General features: G+C 47.5%; 1 protein-coding gene across 2 annotated transcripts in view; it reads left to right on the forward strand.

Annotated features, from left to right (window-relative positions):
- The window catches only part of LOC147698192 (RNA-binding protein 26-like), a 1163085-nt gene that overhangs the window by 661733 nt on the left and 476960 nt on the right, over window positions 1-24392 (forward strand). The window lies entirely within an intron of this gene.

Raw genomic sequence — 24392 nt, forward strand, 5'->3', positions numbered from 1 at the left:
CATGGGTGAATCCAGAAAGCAACCAGTTAAATAGTACCTGAAAAAAAAGTATATACATCACACAGACGCTGAAATTAGTTGTATCACTTAGGGGATGTTAAAGGGAGGAGTTGCAACTGGGACCTGAATAGGGCTGGGCCTTCCCTCTACAATGATGGCTCCACCCCCTGTGGCTTGTCTGATGTCTCTGCCCTGCACAGTGAAAGGAAGAAGAGTCATGTAAACAAAGTGCTCAGAAACTGGTTTGAACTAGGCAGAGGCCTCTCTGCCTTCAGAGAGCAAAGGATTTTGGGATATAAATATTGGGACCCTGATCCCTAGAAATCAGATCACTTCTGGAACAAGAAACCTTTCTGCCAAGGAGAAGAACCAAGGAAGCTGCAGGAGTTTGGACTGCCCCTCTGCCAGTGTGCAGTTTGCTGGGTTGGCCTGCAGGAGAAAGGAGAAGGAACTTTGTAAGGACTTTCATCTACAGAATATTCTCCAGGGGCTTCAAATGTGCTTGCCTCCTGCTGAAGTCTCCGGGACAAAAGACTTCACCTCCTGCTCCCTCCTGAATTTTCTTGCTGGGAATTCTGACTTTAGTCACTTGCGTACCGCTGGAAGCACGATGCATTGAGAAGAAGCTGAAATCGTCGCATCGCCGGAGATGCGAGCCTTCGCCGCATCTTCCTGGAAGCGTGTGGTCATCGAAGCTGTCTGCTGTCGCATCATCGGAGAAGCATGACGCCATTTTGAGAGTCGCCAACGCATCACCGGAGAAGCGTGTTGCAGAGCCTGTCGCGCCTCCAAAATACAGAGTTGTCGTAAGACTGCCAGGGCGTCATCGCATCGCCGCATCAAGGGCGCAATCTTCTCACATTGCAACCGGATCATCACATCTCATCAAGGCGCCATCTTGCGCACCACAACTGGCCTGCAGGCTGAGAATCTACGCATCACCTCCGCACCGGTAAGGCTCACGACGAGTCCCCTACTCTGCGCAAGCATTGAGGAAGAACGCAACCGTTCCCCGGGGTCACGGAACCGGCGCATCTCCCCTTTTGCGAGCCTTTTGTGCACTTTGCGTTACGCATCCAGGTACTTTATTTAGAACTTTGTCGCATTTACCAACAACTTGAACTAAGAGACTTTAATCATTTAAGTAATCTTAAGTGTAGTATTGTGGATTTTTGCCGTTTGTGGTCTTGTGTTTAAGTCTATATAAAGAATACTTATTTTTATAAAACCTGTGTTTTGTCCATCCGTAGTGTTTTCATTGTATTACTGTGTATGTTCACAAATGCTTAACACACTGCCTCTGAGATCAGCCTGTCTGCTCGTGCCAAGCTACCAAGGGGGTGAGCAGGGGTTATTAAGGAGTGTAATCCCCTTATCCTGACTTATAAGTAAGGGTCCCTATTTGGACCAAGGTGATAACCATTGCCAACTAGAGACCCCCAGATCTAACAGGGGCGTATTGGATTTTTCCCTCTTATTCAAAACCAATCGGTAGAGTTGCAGGGTACTGTTGCTAATCTAAGGTTTGTGTAGATTTTAAAAGCTTAGTCGTTAGAATTTAGTACAGCATGATGAAATGTGGAGTTCTATGCTAAGTATTTTCAAAAACCTACAGTAGGTACAATTCTGCATTTGTTTCAAGAATTTGGGTCCTACTTTTTGCATGCACAGGCAACTTGAGTGGAGCCATTTTAAATTGTTTTTTTTTTTATTTGCACAGACATTTCCTTTATGTTGGAAAATTTAAACAAATGCTAACCTTTTGAAAGTTCTTTATTAGAGCTGGCTTTTTCGTTTAAAAGTACAGAGTACTCAATTAGCAATGGTACATGGTTGAAGACTTTGTGATCTGATAATTGTTAACTTTTGTGCTTATAGTGGGTTCCTGGGTACACTGGTGTTAACCCATGTAGCATTAATGTTCTCTGGTCTGCCGGGTTCTTACGGCAGGGGTGTTGTGTTTAGATTATAGTCTGTGCACAGAGACTGCGGCCCGAGTTAGTGTGAGAAAGTGCCTGTTTTGACCTGGTTAGCCCCAACGATTTTGGTTGGAAAATGATGTGATTTGATTTAAAGTGCACAGGGTCCCTGCCAACCAGGTCCCCTGTGCCAGAGCTCCTGCCCTAAAAACTGTACCACAATTAGCTACTTTGGCCCCCCTTTAGGTCCCTAGTAAATGGTACAAAGGTACCTAGGGCATTGGGACTGAAGAGGTTAAGCACATCTTTGAGTAGATATGCGCCTACAATATTTAAGTTCATTCCCAATACTGTAAGTGCCAGTGAAGCCATAGAGAGCACATGGGCTGGGAACTTAAAAACTTGAGTTCCACAGCACCATGATGGCTTTACTGAACCCAGGAGTTATTGGTACCAAGCAACTCCTCAATAAATCCACACAGATGCCAGTGTTGGATATATTGAAACATATACCCAGAAGTCACCTCGCAAGTGCTGCCTTAAAACCTTGGTGAGGTCTTTGACTGGCTTCAGGCAGCCTGCCTCCACAGACATATTTCTGAGCCGCTGGGTAGAGAACCCCTTTTCTCTGAGGCCAGAGATACTAGAATATAATCTATTCTTACATGTTTGCTATGTGGATGCAAAAAATAAGTAAAGCCAAGACTTGTGGGATTCTGCCAATTCCAAAGATCTGTGAGCGTATGTTCCTGAAACAGTGTCTTTAGAGCCTGAAACACCTTTGGTTTGCGGCCCTTATATATCCAACCTGACTCCTGTCCCAGATTCTTATCGGCAGGATAATGTATATTAAAGTCCCTGCAAATTAATAACGGGAGTGGCCAGTTAGCCAGTTCTTAATTAATGTGATGAAACACCGTTGGTACTGTGTACATAAAATTCATGAAGCAATAATGAGGGTAGTTGCAAAAAAGGAATTCTAACAATTTAAAAAAAATATATAAATCACTTTTAATCGGTTTTCAAGTTAAAATAAACAGATATTATACAAAAATAAACATCATACAACAATTAAACATATATCCACCTTATATAAAAAATTGTTACATAAAAAACTTACATTGATAAATTACACAATCATTAAAAATTCAAAGAAAAAAAAAAGTGGCAAATAATACTCGACGCGCGTTTCGGCGTTCTGAAAAACGCCTTCCTCAGGAGCCACAATCTATACCTAAACATGGTATAGGAATCTGTTGAAATGTGGGATTCTGACCGTGACAATTCCCGTTTCGAAAAACTGCCTCGCGTCTGATTCAGATAAAAAATTTTAAAGTGCTTTATTAAAATAAGAGTTGTGGAGATATCTAAATTATTCGGTTCGATGGCCTTTGAAGGTTTAAATTATCGGATACAATTTCATCAAGGCTTCTCATTTTCAGGGACGGTTCATAATTGAACACAGAGTTGATCGTTTCTCAGTGGAGTTTATATCTATATGTCCTCGCTCGATAATTCTTTTATCCGTGCTCCCTTTAACGTGTTACACAGGACGCTGCGTTTATTAACTGCTGGCTATATGGATATACCTTTCCTAACTGCCCCGAGACGCCAGCAGTTAACAAACGCAGCGTCCTTGTCAACACGTATCACTTGAAAGGGAGCACGGATAATAGAATTATCGAGCGATAATATTTTGATAGCAACTCCTTTGAGAGATGATCGGCTCAGTGTTCAACTAACGGCCCGAGACGCCAGCCGTTAATAAACGCAGCGTCCTGTGTAACAACTAACACGTTATAGGGAGCACGGATAAAAGAATTATCGAGCGAGAACATATAGATATAAACTCCACTGAGAAACGATCAACTCGGACACCTCCAGCACCTATCGTGCCCGCAATCCGATACGCCGCGAAGATTCCGGCATGTTGGAGCTTCCGCCATAAAAAGCTGACCCTCACGTCACCCCGGCTGCCTGCACGTCACGTGTGAACGCACGGGAAGGCGTCATTACGTGCGTCGTGGTGCCGTGAGCGGTATTTCAACTTATTTCAGAGAACAGGGCTCCTAAGGGTTTACAATAAGACAGGAGAATAATAATATAGACTACAATCAGTGCTATATTTTTTGAACGCCCAGCCGGACGTGAGTTTATTTAAAGGATAATGTAGAATCGTGTTGACCCAGAGAGGGGCCAAGACAAACAACAAGATAGGGTACAGTCCTGTACCTATCCCAGAAAGGTTTAGAGAAAACAAATCAAAGTCAGAGAGATGGAAGAAAGGAAGAAGTTTTTCAGGCAAAAGACAAATTATTGAGCCAGAGGGTGACTTGTACTTTCAATAAATAATTACACCAAATTCACCCGCTGGAGACTCCTCCATGCTAACTAGTTACGCGACCCCCAGCGGGTGAATTTGGTGTAATTATTTATTGAAAGTACAAGTCACTCTCTGGCTCAATAATTTGTCTTTTGCCTGAAAAACTTCTTCCTTTCTTCCATCTCTCTGACTTTGATTTGTTTTCTCTAAACCTTTCTGGGATAGGTACAGGACTGTACCCTATCTTGTTGTTTATCTTGGCCCCTCTCTGGGTCAACACGATTCTACATTATCCTTTAAATAAACTCACGTCCGGCTGGGCGTTCAAAAAATATAGCACTGATTGTAGTCTATATTATTATTCTCCTGTCTTATTGTAAACCCTTAGGACCCCTGTTCTCTGAAATAAGTTAAACTAACCCATGGTCCGAAGGCCTTATATTGGGTTCCCTTGTGTTCCAAAATGATGTGAGCGGTAGTTCAGCACTGTCTCCGGGTCCTGAATGATTTGACCCGTAGTGTCCAGCACACTTAATGGATTGAAGCGTATTGCTAAGAAAGAAAAGGCGAGGTGCCACTGTGATCGATGTAAACGTGTGATGAGGCGTGGTGATGAAAAGCTCAGGACAATGGTTCCCCAAAGTATCAGCATAATGTGTAATATGTGTATAACATACTCATTGTCTCAATCAGATATGAACATAAGCATATTGGGGGTCCACAATATACCCATTGACTGACAATTCATAATATATGCATAACTAACTCATTGTCACAGACAGGTGTGAGTCTATGCATATTGGGGGTCCACAGTATACCCATTGGCACTTCGCTGTATTATGCTGTGGTCATTGTGAACCCACTTCCTGGAATAGGCTCTTTCTAGTTGAAATATTGTAAATTCAATAGACCATCCGTTCCTATAGAATCAAGGATGAGGTACAGTGATGTACTATAGCTACGAGGCCATGTATATACACATTATATCCAGAGGTGTTAGATCATAGGGTGGAAAACGTCAGTCACACTCTACATTCAAACCACTACAGACTGGTAAATGGTAAGGTTAGTAGCATATAGTTCCATGTAGATGTTGTGTGCCAGTCTGATAAGCCAAATCATCTTAATGTATCCTATGACAATAGAGTCTCCCAGACCCCATGATTCATCTGCCCAGTGAATGCCAGTGTATATCATCATTCAGACCATGCAGGTCACTGTGGAGGCGGAAGACCCACTTCTGTTCTCTGACGAAGAGAGCTCTACTATCATCATGTCCACAAGAGCTTACACTGGGTTTCTCTATAACCGTCCACCGCAGGTCCTCCACGGTATGTCCCGCTTCTGCAAAGTGGGTTATCAGCTTAGATTAGACCTGCCACATCTAATAGTGCTGCGGTGTTGGGTGATGCAGGTACAAATCTTCCTGCATGTCATACCCACATATTGTTTTCCGCATGGACATGTAATTAAGTATATTACTCCTTGCGAGTTATAATTTGTGTGTGATCAATTACCATATTAAGGTAGAAGGGATATAAGGACTGGGACAATTAGACTGTCCTGAAGAAGACCGAGGTGACCCATGTAATTGAGGGCACTAAAATACGGTCGAAACATGTTGACCACCGCAGTATAAGGAGGAGTGTTTGTGGATCTTGACTTCCTGCCCAAACACTTATTCATCCTTCATACATCTTTTAATCCTGACCGTGGGACCTATGAATAAAGCACTAACGGGTACCCATGAGCCAGTTTTAATGAGCACCATCTAACTGCACTTTGTCTATCACCTACCCAGTCCGGACGGATAGCACTAATAGTTGTGATCACTGTTTGTCACTCGTGTGTTGATCTTTGTTTGTTTTGAGTTGTAGTGCTTTTTGTTTCCCCCTCCCTATGCTCCGCCCTGCGTGGCTACGCAGGGGCGTATTGTAAGCAGACCCGATGATGAAGCATGTCACACACATTGTGTGAGTGAGGGCAGTATTTTCAAATAATTTTGATTTTCTTCAGCCCTGTGTTTGTCTGTTTACAGTTTCTTACTTTTGTTGTTCCCCACCCCTCTTTGTGTGTGTAGACTAAAATCTGTCCCAGTCCCAAGTGTGTAGTTCTGGGTAAGCCCCTTTGAGGAGCGTTATCATATACCTCCTGGGATCATTATCCAGTATTTGGGTGTCTTTCATAGATTCACATGCCTGAATCATTCCCCGTCGTCGAGACGGGAGCCTCCGGTACATAAAAAAGTAATGTCCTAAGACATACATAAAGAGAATAGGTCTAAGGGTCTAACCTTAGTAACCTATCTAGGTCCTTATGCAGGAAGGACCAAATAGAGTAGGCTCCAGGGTCCCACCTTGGTAGCCTATCTGTGTCCTTTTGTAAAAAAAGGACCAAAACAAAAGGAACAACCAATCAGCTACTACCTCCCTCTAGAACCTTCCTGTGAGGAGCCTCAGTCTCTCAGATTTTCTACCGCACGTTGTGCTAGGGAGTCTCCACCTGAGTTCTCCTCAGGAATATCGTATTTTTCTCCAAACTTCACAGTTTTTTCGACTTTCTACTATGGCTGACGTCAAGAAAAGAGCACTTTTCCGTCCCTGTGCCTCCTGTGGTAAACTAAGGCTCCACGTGGACGACGAACATGAGGAATGCCTGTATTGCCTCTACCCTCACCACAAGACCATCGACTGCAAGATTTGCCGTAAGTTCTCCGTCAAAACCCAGAAAGACCGGGAAGGGAGACTTCTTATCTGGCTGAACAGGCTCAAAGACAAACCGACCGACCTCATTTCCGAGGGTGGGAGCATGTCGGTCGCCTCACAACTTTCCCTGAAGAGGCCTAGGGCTTCCTCGCCTGGCCACTCAGCGACCCCTCCTAAGAGGTCTAAAAAGGCTTCAGAGGGCAAGCCTGCCGTATCTAGCAAGGACCTTCCTGTCCCTAGGAAGCAACCACTGCTTACGGTGACGACGGCGCAATCGGCGACCACCTCATCGCCTAAAACCGTCTCAACATCGACGACGACGGTATCGACGACGATGGCATCGTCGGCGTCCTCCTCATCGACGACTCTAACCTACTCGTCGTCAGCAGGACGACCGATTTCATCCTCCGCACCGTCGACGACAAGACCGTCGACGAGGACATCGACGACGGCACCGTCGACGAGGGCGTCGACGACAGCACCGTCGACGAAGACGTCGACGACGACACCGTCGACGAAAGTCACACCGTCGACGAAGCCGTCGACGAGGGACACTCCGTCGACGAAGGGCGCTCCGTCGACGGCGGCGCCGACGACGAAGCAGTCGACGAAGGAAACGCTGCTTAAAGCTCCGTCGACGAGAGGGTCGTCGACGGATGCACCGTCGACGAAGACTATACCGACGGCTACTGGTACCTGGAAAGAATCCGAGCTCTTGTCACACGCAATGGACGCTCAGACTTCCCATGTCTCCATTAGGATCACCAAAAGGCAGATCACTCCGGAGATGACCTCACCTAGTAAGGTCCAACAGCTGACACCATCCTGCTTCTTACAGGACCAGGAGCCGGAGGAGGAGGAGGAGTTTACCCAAGCCACTAGTCCTTCCGACCTAATTGTCAAGTGCCAGAGTACGGACGAAGAGCAGGAGGTTGAGGAATCGACCCCTCCAGTAGTGCCTACCCAAGTCCACACCCAGGTGACCCCAATGGTGTGCTTGCCGGCCTCATTGGTTGCAGACTTGAGCTTTCTCGTCCAAGACTACAAACTGCGGTTTCCGCAGAAAGCCACCCCTACTGTCCCACCAACCCCGCAGCCATCTGTGCCCGTTCCTGCACAAGGGACAAGACCTAGGCCCCCTCCACTGGTCCTTCCTAGGACACAGGACCCTGCTCAAGACCCTATCTCGTCCGAGGAAGAGGACAGAGAACATGAAGAAGGGGAAGTCCGAGATGATGATACGGACGTGGATGCGGACCAGGACTATGTTACTCACTCTCCAGCCTCTCCGGAGCCACAATCTTCTGAGTCTCCACCTGCTGATATTGGAGGTTTCCATAACCTCATGGAAAGGGCTGCCAAAAGGTTCCATATGTCAATGGAATCTCAGGAAACTGAATGTTTCCTCTATGACTTTAAAGAACCAACTAAGAAAACTACTAGATCGATTCCGATCATTGATTATCTACTCAAACAGGGCAAGCAGCTCATGCAATCTCCAGCTTCCCTACAGGTAATCGTACCCAAACTGGATAAAAAGTACAGAGCTACGTCTTCAGCTCCAGCATGCCTCACGGGTCACCCCAAGGCGGACTCTGTGGTCACCCAGGCGGCGCAGAAGAACTCGCGTAACCCTGCATCACCTTTATCGACACCACCAGATAAAGAAGGCAGGAAGTTAGATGCAGTTGGGAAACGCTTTTCCACTACCTCTGCGACAACGGTGAAAATTGCCAATTCCATCGCCCTTCTTGGGCGTTACAACCGCCAACTCTGGGCGGACATCGCGCCCTACATTGCCGACCTGCCGGAAGATGCTAAAGCGGAGGCACACTCGCTCCTCCTTGAGGGCCAAACATCGGCCTCAGAACTGATAGACTGCGCCATTGACGTGGCCATGACTGGATTCAGACAGCTGGCGGGAGCCGCTGTCCTGCGACGCCAAGGCTGGCTTAAAGCCACCTCTTTCAGACAGGAGGTCCAGACCAAGATCTTAGATATGCCCTATGATGGCGATCACCTATTCGGCGAGAAGATTGACGAAGCCCTCACTGCAATTAAAAAGGACACTGACACAGCCAGAGCCCTGGGCACTCTGCAATCTCGCACTCAGTCCTTTCGTGCCAACAGGGGGAGGGGACAATCCTCCTATAGAGGATCTTATCAAAACAAGTCCTCTTACTCTTACTCTCAGGGTAAAACGCAATTTCAACAGCGCCAAAACCAGTCGGGACGTCAGTCCTCCTTCAATAAATCGTCCTACAGAGGGAAAGGACAGAAGAGACCAGCAGGCAATCGACAATGACTTTTCCAATTGGCCAGCCCCTCCACCATCGCTTCCCTTGCGACTTGGAGGGAAGCTTTCCTTTTACCTTCAAAACTGGCGGCAAATAACGACAGACCGGTGGGTTCTACAACTCCTTCAATTCGGCCACTCTCTAGAATTCCTCTCAAACCCTCCTCAGACACCACCTGTCAAGCGTCCTCACAGACACCTGCGGCTGCTTCGGCAAGAACTAACATCCATGCTCCAGAAAGGCGCGATAGAAAAAGTTCCACACGCCCAGATGGGGGAGGGCTTCTATTCCCACTTCTTCCTCATCCACAAGAAGGGGAAGAAATGGCGTCCAATTCTCGACTTAAGAGCCCTCAACGTGTTTCTCAAGAAGCAATCGTTTCGAATGGTCACGCTACAGGAGATCCTGGGACTCCTGGAAAAAGGCGATTACATGACATCACTCGACCTACAGGACGCCTATTACCACATCCCTATCCTCAAGGGTCACAGAAAGTTCCTAAGGTTTGCAGTCGCAGGGATACACTACCAATTCCGCGTACTCCCCTTCGGCCTCAAATCTGCTCCAAGGATCTTTACGAAATGCCTTTCTCCGGTCGCAGCCTATCTCCGCCAGCAGGGACACCAGGTCTTCCCTTACCTGGACGACTGGCTGGTAAAAGCTCCGTCGAGAGCAGCCGCAGCTGCATCTTCCAGCGCCTGTCTGCATCTTTTCCGCCGCCTTGGACTGACCCTCAACAGGGAAAAGTCATCCCTGACACCAGCTCGAGTCATCACCTTCCTAGGAGCTACCCTGGACACGGATTGCACGAAGGCCTTTCCATCACAGGAGAGAAAGTCGAAACTCATCTCCTTGGCCAAGTCAGTGGCATCCAAACAGTCTCTGACCGTCCGCCTCTTCAAATCGCTCCTTGGCATGATGTCGTCATGTATCCTTCTCATCCCTCACTGCCGCCTAAAAATGCGCCCCCTTCAGGAAGAACTGTCAAAACAATGGACACAAGCGAAGGGATCCTTCGAGGACCGCTTACGAGTCACTCAACATCTAATCAACAGTCTACAATGGTGGACTTCAGACAAACACCTGTCGCAAGGACTACCGTTCCTGCTTCCGGCGCAACCACATATCATCACCACGGATGCATCCTTGGAGGGCTGGGGTGCAGTCCTACAAGAACTGCAGACCAACGGAAAATGGTCGCCACAGGAGTCCAAGCTCCACATCAACATTCTAGAGCTACGGGCGGTCTTCCTGGCGCTCCAATCGTTCCTCCCGCGCATCAGAAACTCCCCAGTGCTAGTCAGGACGGACAACACCACGACTATGCACTACCTGAACAAACAGGGTGGGACGCGCTCGCTATCTCTCTCTCGAGAATCTCAGAGAGTTTGGAACTGGCTTCTACAACATGGCATCACCCTCAAAGCTGAATACGTTCCAGGCAAGGACAATGTCCTGGCGGACGCCCTCAGCAGAGAACAGTCCCTATCCCACGAATGGGAGTTAGACGAGAGTGCATTGAACCACATCTTCACGAAGTGGGGGACACCACAGATAGACCTCTTCGCCACCAGGGAGAACGCCAGATGCCCAAGCTTCGCAAGCAGGCTTCCCCAACCAGGAACTCTAGGGAATGCATTTTCAATAGCTTGGCAGAACGTGTTTGCTTACGCCTTTCCGCCATTCCCACTGATACCCAGAGTAATCAGGAAAATGAAATCGGAGCCCTGCACTCTAATCCTCATCGCCCCATCCTGGCCGAGGCAGCACTGGTACACGGAGCTCCACCGTCTATCCGTCCACCCACCTCTTCGTCTTCACAGTCACCCAACCCTGCTCACGATGTCTCACGGGCAGGTTCTCCACCCGAACCTGGGCCCTCTGAAATTGTCAGCCTGGCTCCTGACTACCGTGAGTTCAGCCATCTAAACATCCCACAAGAGTGCAAAGATGTCCTGTCCAACGCCAGAGCTAACAGCACAAAAAAGACCTATACTCTCAAGTGGAAACGCTTCTGCATCTGGTGTGAAAAGGAGGGTCTACACCCCTTCCGGGTCACTCCCCAACAACTCCTGCCATACCTTCTACACCTGGCGCACTCAGGCCTGGCCCATGCGTCCATCAAGGTCCACTTGGCAGCGATTTCTAGGTTCACTCGAACTTCTAGGGGCCCCTCTCTGTGGGCGGACAGACTCATTAAGCAATTTCTGAAAGGCCTCTTTAGGTCCTTCCCTAGACCAAAACCTGTCCCTCCAACGTGGCAGCTCAACATAGTTCTTCACCAGCTGATGAAACATCCCTTCGAACCTATCCACAAGTCTGACATAAAATTCCTGTCGTGGAAGACAGCCCTCCTACTTGCTCTGACCTCGGCCAGAAGAGTAGGCGAGCTACAGGCCCTTTCCGTCCAGGACCCATTCCTTCAATTCAAGGAGGACAGAGTCATCCTGCGTACCAACCCACGTTTCATACCCAAAGTCCCTTCGGACTTCCATCTTAATGAGCCGGTGGTTCTTAAATCATTCTTTCCGAACCCATCTACCCCGGCTGAGAGATCACTGCACTCTTTAGACCTTCAAAGATGCCTAAAATTCTATCTTGACAGAACAAGACAATTCAGGAAGTCATCCCAACTCTTTGTCGCATTCAGCAGGCCTAGGAAAGGCATGCCCTTAACTAAACAGAGCATATCACGATGGATCTCCTCAGCCATAACTCTCTGCCACGAGAAGGCAGGAAGACCTCTGGACTCACGGGCCAAAGCCCACTCCACCAGAGCCATGTCTACGTCTGCGGCACTATTTGCTGGAGTGCCACTCCTAGACATATGTAGAGCGGCGACCTGGAAGTCCCCGCATACCTTCACCAGGCACTACTGCTTGGACGCTGAGCTGACGCAAGACGCAGCAGTGGGCAGAGCAGTGCTTCGCCATCTATTCCAGTGAGGTGAGCCCTCCTACTTCCCACCATCCTTGACTGGTATGCACATTTCTTTGTTACTAGATTCTGCATGACATTGTATGCTGTTGTTTTTTTCCTACAGTCACAAATGTTCATTTCTTGCAGTAATATACTGTCTGTATCTTCACAGAATGTGCATATTGTATTGCTTGCTACTCTGATTCAGGCATGTGAATCTATGAAAGACACCCAAATACTGGATAAGAAATGCGTTACTTACCTGTAACTGCAGTTATCCAGTATTAGTGTCTTTCATAGATTCACATGCACCCTCCCGCCTCCCCTGGAAGGACTCACCTCTCTCTACAGGTTTACACCTATCCAACTTGGTGCGTACGAAAATCTGAGAGACTGAGGCTCCTCACAGGAAGGTTCTAGAGGGAGGTAGTAGCTGATTGGTTGTTCCTTTTGTTTTGGTCCTTTTTTTACAAAAGGACACAGATAGGCTACCAAGGTGGGACCCTGGAGCCTACTCTATTTGGTCCTTCCTGCATAAGGACCTAGATAGGTTACTAAGGTTAGACCCTTAGACCTATTCTCTTTATGTATGTCTTAGGACATTACTTTTTTATGTACCGGAGGCTCCCGTCTCGACGACGGGGAATGATTCAGGCATGTGAATCTATGAAAGACACTAATACTGGATAACTGCAGTTACAGGTAAGTAACGCATTTCTTCCCTTCCACACCTTCAGGTACGCCTAAAAAGCAGAGATTATTGTACCGCTGCCTATTTGCCTGCTCCTCCATCTTCCATATGCCCTTTTGTTCATCGCTTCAGATTTTCTGTCTAGACTATTACGGAAGCCATCCAATCAGCACTCTCTGCATAGGTTCTGCCAACCTTCCTGACCGCCCCTTGTAGTTTTTGTCGGTTAAGCGTAATCGACTGTCTGATTTGGCTTCCTCCTGGAAGCTCTTCATGGTCTGTAATACCGTTGTCAGTGCAGGCTCTTCCCCTTCTCTGTTGCAACCGTTGTTGCCTATAGTTGTACGATTGCCGTCTGAGGCCACTGTTGTATCTGACATGACTGTAAATTGGGTGGCTGAATAATCCCATCTCCGATCTGCTGCGCTTCCTCTGTCAGGAGTATCACATCTTCTTTGTCGGTCCCTTTTTTTCTTTCTTTGGAATTTTCTCTGCCCATATCTGTTTTTATGAAGTTCTGTGTTTGAGCTGGTGTTCCATTTAGGCCCATCTTCCTCACTTGAAGTTGAGAAGCTTCTATCCGATATTTCCGACTCGTCAGTTAGCAAGTAAATCTTTTCAGCAAAATTGTTAGGCGTCTTGGGTGAGAGATAAGAGGGCTTGCCGATTGTGCCTTGCGTTGCTTCGGGGGCCACTTTTGAGCCCTTAAGCGGTTTGCTGCTATCCCCTACTGCTTTACCCTCAGAGCAGTCCCCATCTGTATGATTTAGCAGGATCCCCCATATCGGGGATTATATGAGTGGCTAACGCAGTTTCCATGCTTGGTAGGGGGATAGAGTGCAGCTCGGGGCCTACAATGACCTCCTGCGCTGTGGAAGAGGGCGCGTCTAAATGCGTTATCTCTTTAAGCATATCAACCTCCCTTTATTTAATCGGTGTCTTTTCATTCTGTTTTGCCATATATGTTGCAGTATCCAAGGATTCCCCCTGAGTCTTAGGTCCTGGCCCTGTTGTTAGCCCAAAGCTGCTCGTGATTAGTGGTTGGCAATGACCGGGGTCTTTATGAGCTTTAGCTAACGATTTTGTTGTGGTTTCTTCTTTTCCTGCGTGACTTACACCCTCTGTTTCCTCATAGTTTTCCCCTTTCTCTCCCCTTTCGGCCACCTTGCTTTTGGACCCGCGAGTATCTAGTCTTTTTGCCGGTTCTCAGCCATCGCGAAGCCTGGCTGCAGTGTTTGCGGTTGAGAGCCGAGCGGTTGCACATTTTTGCCCTTTAGTGCTTTCGCCCCCCTGCCCGCCATCCTTACTTGTGTTTGTTGAGATCTCCTGCTGCAGTAAAGGATCCCAGTAATGTAGTGAGCTGCCAGGAAAGCCACGTATGGTCCAAGTAGCTGAAGTCCACTTCAAAGCTGCGCTCTCCCTCCATGCCACCAACATTCCAACACATGTCGGAGGATAATTTGTTCCTTCACCGCCACAAAGTTGCGGCTCTTGGCCGAGGAAGCTATTGAGCAAGTCTCTGTGCCAGGAGGTCGTGGTTGCTACTCCCACTACTTTCTGGTACGCAAGAAGGCCAAACGCCTGAGTCCTATCTTAGATCTCAGGGACATCAACCGCTTCCCCCGAAGGAGAAGTTCAAAATGTTAACCTTGGCTCAGGTCTTGTCTGCCCTCGAATCTGGAGACTTGATGGTAGCTTTGGATTTGCAAGACGCTTATTTTCACATCCTCGTCTTACCTGCCCACTGCCGTTACCTATGGTTCACTGTAGGCCACAAGCACTTTCAGTTTGCTGTGCTCCCCTTTGGCCTACCATGGCCCCTCGGGTGTTCACAAAAGTGATGGTGGTGATCACAGCTCATCTGCGCAGATCAGGGGTTCCAGTGTTCCCATATCTTGACGACTGGCTGTTGAAGGAGGGCTCGACCCATGCTGTCGTCTCCCACCTTCAGACTACCGCGGCCCTCCTGCACTCACAGGGCTTCACTATCATCGTGCCGAAGTTGCACCTGATTCCCTCTCAGAAGCTCCTTTTCATCGGAGCAGTTCTGGATACAGCACAGTTTTGGGCTTATCCTCCCGTACAGAGAGTCCAGAATATTCTGGCTATGATACCGATGTTTCAGCCTCTATCCCGGGTTTCAGTCAGAATGACCCTGGGGCTGCTGGGCCTAATGGCCTCCTGCATCCTGCTGGTAGATCATGCCAGATGGCATATGTGGGCTCTGCAATGGGATCTGAAGTTCCAGTGGGCTCAGCATCAGGGGAATCTTTCCAGTGTCATCCAGGTCTCGGCTGGAACTGCAATTCTGTTGCAGTGATGGCTCACGAACCAGGATTGGGTCAACAGCAGATCTCTCTCCCTTCCACAAACCGAGTTCACAGTGGTGACAGATCAGTCACTCCTGGGATGGGTGGGACATATGGGAGAGGAGGAGATCAGAGGCCTCTGGTCTCCGACAGAGTCCGGGCTCCACATCAACCTTCTGGAGCTCCGGGCAATTCTTCTTGCACTGAAGGCATTCTTTCCTTCTGAAAGAAGGGTAGTGCATGTGTTCACGAACAACACCACTGCCATGTGGTACTTCAACAAACAGGGCGAATGGGGTCGTGGGCCCTAGATCAAGAAACTCTTCGCCTTTGGACATGCCTAGAACATTAGGGCATATCTCTGGTGGTTCAACACCTGGCAGGTTCCCTGAACGCCTGGGCGGACAAACTCAGCTGCCAGTGCATGATGGATCACGAATGGCGTCTTCACTTGGCGGTGGTGCAAGGTCTCTTTCAGCAGCGAGGAGAGGCTTGGTTAGATATATTCACCACACAAGAGAACGCACAATGTCAGCAGGTCTGCGTGTTGGAGTTTCCAGAGTGGCACTCGCTCGGCGATTCCTTTCGTCTAAAGTGGAATTGCGGTCTCCTGTATGCCTTTCGGCCTGTACCACTTCTGCCCAAGAGGGCTTAAGAAGATGAAGCACAACCAAGTCAATCTTGTGGCTTCGGACTGTGCACGAAGATTCTGGTACCCCTAGCTCGTGAGCATGGCCATCGATCCTCCGATCAGACTTTTTCTTCGCAAGGAACTTCTGTCGCAGCAGTAAGAGACGGTCCTCCACCCAAACCTGTCCAGCATCCACCTCCTTTCGTGTAGATTGAGCATCTACAGTTGACAGCGTTCGACCTTCCTCCTCTAAAGTATGCAATGTCATCTTGGCAGCCAGGTGTCCCTCCACTTAAACAGTATACGCATATAGATGGAACAAATTTGTAGCATGGTGCACGGCAGAGGCTGTGGATCCCCTTTCTGCCCATCTTTCAGAGGTGATTCTCCTCTTCTTTTTTTCTTTGGCCCAGCAGGGCTCTGCTCTGGGCACTCTTAAAGTCTATCTTTCAGCCATTTCGGCCTTTCTTCGACCTCCTGATTAGCCTTCTCTTTGCAAGTACCCTATTGATAACAGACTTCTGAAGGGCATTACTTATCTCTTTCCTCCTTTTCATTTCGTAATGCCCCAGTGGGACTTCAATCTTGTCCTTACTTATCTTGTGTGCTCCCTGTGAGCCACTACATAGTTGTCCTCTTCGTCTCCTTACTTTGAAGACTGCTTTCTTGCTTGCCTTCACCTCTGCTCACAGCTTTATCTTCCAAGCCTCTCATTCTTGCTGTCCCTCCAGACAGAGAAGTCCTCCATACTAGGCCCTGTTTTCTGCCCAAAGTGGTTACCTCTTTCCACATAGGTCAGACCATCAGAATGCCCACCTTCTTCCCAAATCCGCACTCTTACAAAGAGGAGGAGAGACTCCACTGTTTGGACCCAAAACGTGCGCTGTTTTTCTATCATGACCGCACTAAAGACTTCCGGGGGGACGATCAACTCTTTGTGGGTTATGTGGGTGCCAAGAAAGGTCGGGTAGTGCACAAACATACCATCTCTCGATGGGTCATTCTGTGCATTAAAATCTGCTGTTCTTTGGCTAAAAAGGAACCTCCAGTAGGACTGCGTGCCCACTCTACCAGGGTGACGGCAGCCACTACTGTTTTGGAATGTGGAGTTCCCTTACTTGACATCTGCCAGGCACGTGAGCATCCTTGCACACATTTACAAAGCATTACTGCCTGGACAGGCAAGTCCAGAGAGACTGCTTTTTCAGCCGTTCTGGTCTCCAGGACTTCCTGGTGTGAACTTAGTTTACAGACCCACCTCTGGGATTGGTATTGCTGGGGTATCTATTCTAAGGTAAGGAATCTATAACTAATAGTCTCTTTCAGATGAACAAGTTACTTACCTTCGGTAACAATTAATCTGTAAGACACATAAATTATTTATAGACTCCTTACCGCCCCATCCATCCGCCCCGTTCGGTGAACTGACTTCCAGGGTTTGGGTCTCCCTTACAGACCCTAGGGTTGTGCACCAGTGGTCAGTGTCTTGCATGGCTCTGCGCTTCTGGCGTGGAAAGTTGTGGCAGAACTGATGTCAGCGCGCAGGGGTGGCGTCTAAGTAGACACTGCAACTTTATTCTGGCAACCAGAACGGCGGCGACTGACACGAAGTTGACTGACACCACCTACCGACGCACAGGGGTACTGCTAAGAAAAAAATTCTCCTGATCCAGTCTGGCGCCTGGGGGTAATTCTAAGGTAAGGACTCTTTAACTAATATATGTCTCTTACAGATACATTGTTACCAAAGGTAGGTAACTTGTTCGTTAAGCAGGAGCCACTGGTAGAAAGCAGTGACAACTTAAGTGTCCGTTATACCCTCTCCATCTCGCCAACCTGTTGGAGCAAAAATGTACACACCAGTGGCAACAGATAACATCAAACAGGTGGGTGTTCGATCTATCACCTCATTTCATACTTTAGAATTCAACCAGAGCCCACCTAATACTCCACTAAAGGGAGCACCTCTTCTTCATCTACAGCCGCTCCAAAGAAAAGTTCTGACCATGCTACAAAACGGAGCAATAGAGAAACTACCTCACTCTTAGAAAGGAATGGGTTTCTATTTTTAATTCTTCTTAGCGAGGAAGAAAGCGGGAGAATGGCAACCCATTTTGGAACTGCCTAAGTTAAACAAGAACCAGAGGAAACAATCTTTTCGCATGTCCTCCTAAGGGCCTCCTGCATCTTCTGTTCCAGGAGATTATTGGTCAACCTTGGATATACACAGTGCTTACTTTAAGATCCTCAGTCATCCCAAACATTATACATTCTTCAGATGCAGGGTGGCTGGCACTCATTATCAATTCACAGTTCTCCCTTCGGGATTTAGCCTGTAGGAGAGTAGGATCTGCCTCTTATGGTTACCCCCACTTTTTGCTGATGTATCACTGTTTTTGACTTACACTGACTTGGATCCTGCTATCCAGGACCCCCGTCGCTCTGCTTTCTCCTGTAAATTGATTGAATGTACTTTAGGTACACTCCAGATTGGATTCTGGTGTACCCTTATCAGTCCCTAGTATATGGTACATCATGTACCCAATGCATAGGTACCCCAGAGGCCTCCCAGGGGCTGAAGCATGAATTGTGCCACCCTTGAGAGACAATTCAAAATGACACCACAGCTGTGGAAGGTGGTGCATGCACCCCTTACTAAGATATAGGTTCCCTATATCTATTCTAAATCACTAAACCTATAAACCTACCAGTCACCCCTATGGCAGGCCTTAACAATCCTGAAGGCAGGGTGCTGGGTTTTATGTGAGAGGGTGCCCCTGCATGAGTAGGGCCCCTCTGCTGCCTTCGGAACCTATTCTTCGGGGTTTTCTGTGATGCAGCCAACCATATTTAATTAAGTGCATTATAACAGCGCAGTAAATGCTAACTTTAAAACGGCTGCTTTGAAACATGTTGTGTTTGGTGTCAAACGCCTTGGAACCATACCTTCCCGCCAGTAACTGGCGGAGAGGTATGATTCCACCCTCCTAGAGGGACTTAAGTGCAACACCGGTATATCCAATACCAGCTTTCTCAATCTGGGCATCACAAAATGGATGCTGCCAGCCACCGACACGAGTCTGCCCTCCTGCTGCTGAGCCAAGCTCGAGCAGAGGAAGGCCTGACAGTAGGTTTCCTGTCACAGGGAGATGTGACCTCCTCCCAGACAGGCGTTAGTGTATTGGGGCTGGGTGGGTGAACTCTGAGAGTACCAGAAAGTCTGCACTAGGGTCACATTTGCGGTCCCCATGCATAGTCGGGCTCAAACCAGTTGCAGGAGCCATTTGCTCCTGCTCTGGTGCGAAACTGGACAAAGTACATGGGTGTAGCCACCCCTCTGTCCAGCCCCTCCCCTTGGAGGGTCCCCAGAGTCAGTCAAACCCCTTCCCTAGGTATAAAGTGGGAAACCTGATTACATGACTTTGGACCTGGACTAAACTCTGCAAGCAGAAACCAAGTACTTCAACGGTCTACACTTCGCTGGACGACAGAAGAATCTCCCTGGGAGTAAAGGAGTTACTCCCCTGCAGCAGCAGGCACCTAGACGCATCTGACCGGTTTGCATCTCTTGAGCTCCTGAGGACTCCGAAGATTTCTGGAACACAGGACGTGGGTTCCCGAGCGTCCCTGAGGTAGATTTGCTCTCTCAGAAATCCTGAGACCAGTATCCCTCGTGGGGACCATGCAACCCGATCTCCTGTGCACCGTGTACTTTTGCAGCACCATATGCTCACTAATTGTGGGAGGCGCCTGAGGTGGTGTAATGTCGCTACGGATGAGGGCAACCTGCTAGCTATAGGGGTGCTCCTAGTAACTGCACAGTCCAATTTGGACTTGTGCACCGAGACACCGAGTGAAGTGACAGCTCTTTTCTATAACCTAATTAACGCTATGGGTAATTTTTTCCGTCTCCCAGTTAGAGATCCTACAGCCGGGAATAACAAGAGACTTAAGAACCAACCAGGCTGGTTTACTAAAAAATGTAGGGAGGATAAATCCGCCTTGATCACTGCTGTTAAAAATAAATCGCCGGCAAAGATCAGGCTTGCTAGGAAAAAGTATACCCAGAGTACGAAAGCAGCAAAGAAAGAGGTGGAGGATAGGTATTGGTCAGATCTTATGGAAGCAAGTGCTGGCAGAGATTCTAGAGGGTTCTGGAATTTAATCAGACTCAGGAACAGACCAGCTAGTACCCTTATTACATGCAACATCCCAGCACTAACTTGGTACAACCACTTTCTCTCCCTTTATACCTCTGACAAGACGAATCCTCAGCTAACTGATAATTGTAGTCTCTATACAGCTGAACGTCAGAGGGATATAATAGGAGATCCATTCACCCCTAGAGAAGTGGAGAGCGTAATAAAATCTCTGGTGCCCCTCAAAGCCCCCGGACCTGATGGGTTACCAGGTGATCTGTTGCGCGCTAACTACAAAGAGTGGGGGAAGATGGTCTCTTCCTTGCTTAACGCTATCAATAATGGCGTTCCTGTCCCAGAATCATGGAAAGGGGCGGAGGTCGTCTCGATATTCAAAAAGGGGTGTCGGGACGACCCTGCTAATTACAGGCCTATAAGCCTTATTGATTCAACTCAAAAGGTGGCGTGCAGAGTGATTTTGGGGAGGGTGCTTCAGTGGGTAGATGACAATAACATTCTGTCGGACTACCAAGCTGGCTTTCGCTCCGGAAACGGGACCATAGAACAAGCCTTTAGATTGATTCTTCTTTACTGGTAGGTGGTGGTGCTGGGCAAGGGCAGTCTTTACCTGGCCTTTATAGACCTGAAGACTACCTTTGACCTAGTACCAAGGGAGGGGTTTTGGAGGGTTTTGTCGGAGATGGGGCTGTCACCGTATATCCTGTCTTTATTGGTGAGGCTCCACGCTGACAATTTTGCTCAGGTGTGGTGGGGAACGCACGGTGAAAAAACGGACAGGATCCCTGTGGGGAGTGGTGTCCGTCAGGGATGTCTGCTCGCTACCACTCTGTTCTCTCTTTATGTGAACGGAGTGGTTGAGCATCTGCTTAGAACTCCTGCAGATGCACCGTTCCTGGCGGGCAAGCGTATCCCCACACTACTCTTTGCTGACGATACCCTCCTTATCTCAAAGACTCCTATGGGCCTACAGAGCCTCCTTAACAGCTTCCAGGAGTTCTGCTCACTTAGGGGCTTGATTATTAACACCAATAAAACTAAATATTTGGTTTTGAACCCCCCCCAAAAAAATTGGTCGCCCCCCGGTGCTGAATTCCGTGCCTTTGGAGAGGGTGGCCGAATTCGACTACCTAGGAATCCGCTTAACTGATTCAATGCACTGGAATTCGCACATCCAAAAAATGATACTTGGGCATAAAAGTTTAGGTGTTGCACTCCTAAAGGAGCAACGCTCCTCTTCAACTAAGCCGATCGCCCCAGTAGTGGAGAGCTACAAAGCAAGAGGGGTTAGTGCTGCTTTGTACGGGGCGGAGCTGTGGGGTACGTGCAACCTTGAAGCCCTGGCTATGTCAGAGTGCAAATTTTTAAAGGATCTGATGGCCCTACCCCAGAGCACCCCTTCTGTACCCGTTTTAATGGATCTGGGTTGTAGATCGATTAAGGACCAATCCCAACTACGTTCCTTGCTACTCTGGGCTCGCCTGTGGCGAGTGCCCGAGTTGGCCTCGTATGCAGAAGCTCTATCAGGGGTGATGCAAATGGAGGGCTGGTCCAAGATCAAGTGGCTGAGGGACGTGAAATGCCTGCTTGGGGGTCATTTGTCTCGGCGAGGCATGGGAGTCCAGGTCTCCCCCCCCCCCCCCCCCCCCCCCTCCCAAAGCCGCCCTAAAGAAATTGTACTGGACTTGGATCTCTTCTAAAATCTCTACTGATTCTAAACATTGAAAAATGACTTTAAATTTTATTAATATTAAGGATGTGGTGGTTTACGAACTGTATCTAGATATTATATCCAACCCCCTTGATCGAGCCCTGTATTTTAAATTCAGAATAGGGACGCTACCTGTAAATGAACTGATAGCATGGTGGAAAACTCCCTACGAGCGTTCTCCTTTTTGTGCGTCATGTGCAACGCGTGTCGAGTCTGTTGCCCATCTTTTCTTTGAATGTCCGGCCTACCTAGCCCCTAGGCGGCGGTGGCTCAAACCACTATGTATTCATTTGGGCACTCGACAACACAAAGTGACCTTACACATTTTAATGTCCGATACACGCACTTTGTTTGCGGTGTAGCCAAGTTCCTGAAATGGTCTTGGTTAATTCGCTCAAAAAGGCTTGCCTTGTCAATTTAATACTTGTCTTAACTGTTTTTTACAATGTTTTTATCATGTAAATTGAATGTGCAAGTAAATATTGATTTTTAGCCATTGTATTTCGCTTTTATGATATTCTTTTATATCGAAATAAAGCCTTCAATCAATCAATCAAACAGTATCCCTCGTGGGGACCGTGCAACCCGAACCCCTGTGCACCGTGTACTTTTGCAGCACCATATGCTTTTTGGTGATCCTTAAGGCTGTGCTTTGGACTACGTGTAGTCCCGACCCCGAGCAGCATTTCAACCAAATATCTCCAGCCTCCACTGCACTAGTGCTCTGTGGGCTGGTGCTTTGTAATTCTGCTTGAGGTCCCTTCGCGATCCCTGGTCCGTTGACCTGTGGGTCCTGGCGAGGGTCACTTTGATTTTCCTTGGGCTTCTCTGGTTGCTCTAAATGTGCCCTGACTTCCCATAGCTTGGAGAGTCTCCTGGATCTTGCTGGTCCACACCGTAACCTGTTTCCTCTGCCTGTGTGGGTTGCCTTTGCCAAGGCTTGTTGGGGTTCAATCCTGACACTGACCCCTCAGCTTTCGACATCCTTTCGTGGGAGAGCTCACCTCCGGACTTTGGTTGACATCTCCTGGGCACCGTGGCTGCAGAGTCAAGCATCCTATCTTCACACCTGAAGCACCTGACATAGACAAAAAAATTCGCTTTTCAGAGTGCCCGTAATTAAAGCTTTTATGGGAGGTCTTAAGAGTCATACCACCAAGGCTTCCAACTGCCCCAGTGTGGAATCTTAACATAGTCCTCACCAGATTAATGGGGCCACCTTTTGAACCCATGTATAAATGCGAGCTGCAGTTTCTCCCCTGGAAAACCACTTTCCTCATTCCTTCACTGAGGGGGGTGGGTGAACTACAGGGACTAACCATAAAGGAACCTTTTTTCCAACTGCACAGAGACAAAGTGGTTCTTCGTACAAACCCCAAATTTCTACCTAAGGTTGTATCTGCATTTTACATAAATCAGTTGGTATAATTACCTGTATTCTTCCCTCAACCTGATTATGTTGCTGAACAAGCTCTACACACTTTAGATGTCAGAAGAGCACTTATATATTGCATCGAAAGAATAAAATCATTTTGTAAGACCAAACTACTTTTTGTTGCTTTTGCTCTACCCCACAAGGGCAATCCTATCTCCTAATTAGGTATTGCAAGGTCGATTGTTAAATGCATTCAAACTTGTTATGCAAAAAGAACTCTAACTCGCAAGTTATGGGCTACTATGGCTTTATTAGGAAATATTCCCATCGTTGACATTTGCAAAGCTGCAACATGGTCTACACCGCACACATTCACCAAACACTATTGTGTAGATGTGTTAGCGAGACAACAAGCTAATGTGGGCCAAGCAGTACTTAAAACACTATTTCAGACCACTTGGTGACTACAGGTTAGCCACCACTTTGGGAAAATACTGTTATATAGTCTAAAACTAAATGGTTTGGCAACCAAGTCAAAGGTCAGGCGCACAGCTCTAAGTATAAGAATAATTAACAACTCCAACAAATCAAAAATGTGAACTCCAAGAGAGAAAGGTACTGGTTACCCACAGTGCCCTAGAAACCCCGGATCTCCAGGGAGTTACGCAATCAAAACAGTATCTCTCTGAGCTCAACAAAATTAATGATTAGGTTTACAATTCACCCATCAAATACAATGTCCAATAATATTTAGTGCAGAGATGATATCTTCCTTGTCAAGTAAAGTCTTTGATAAATGAAAATTTCAAAATTCCAATATTCAGTCTCCTTTATTGATTTTTCTTCACTCCAAATCACAGTTGTGTCAATAGATTTTCAGCCAACACGTGTTTCGTCTGATGCTAATCCTTGCATCAACAGACTTCCTCAGGGCTGAAACCCAAACACATTACATTAATAATTGTACCAGCTTATCGGGATATTATGTTACCCATAACCAATTCCACCAGAAGAATAGTGAAAGAAGAGCCAAGCACGTCAGTTCAAAAGGCTACCAAAATTAACCATAGAACTCAGGAAAGAAAATGAATTCCAATATAACAGGTGTAACCAACACCAGGTGCTCACAAAACAGTACTTGGATAAAGGTAGTCCCAAACGCACCATTCCATTACTAAAAGACAGAGTATCACCTTTAAAACACTTAGGCCTTACCAAAAGTAATGGTTCAAAAAAGGTTTATCTAATCAGTCGAAACCAGTTTAGAAGAGCCTGAAACAAAGGTATACTTTCAAGAGTAAGTTTGTAATTTTATAAATGTGGAGCTATTGCAATATATACACAAAGGTGCTTCT

This window comes from Lissotriton vulgaris, chromosome 8 (genome assembly GCF_964263255.1).
Source record: "Lissotriton vulgaris chromosome 8, aLisVul1.2, whole genome shotgun sequence".
Taxonomy (NCBI): domain Eukaryota; kingdom Metazoa; phylum Chordata; class Amphibia; order Caudata; family Salamandridae; genus Lissotriton; species Lissotriton vulgaris.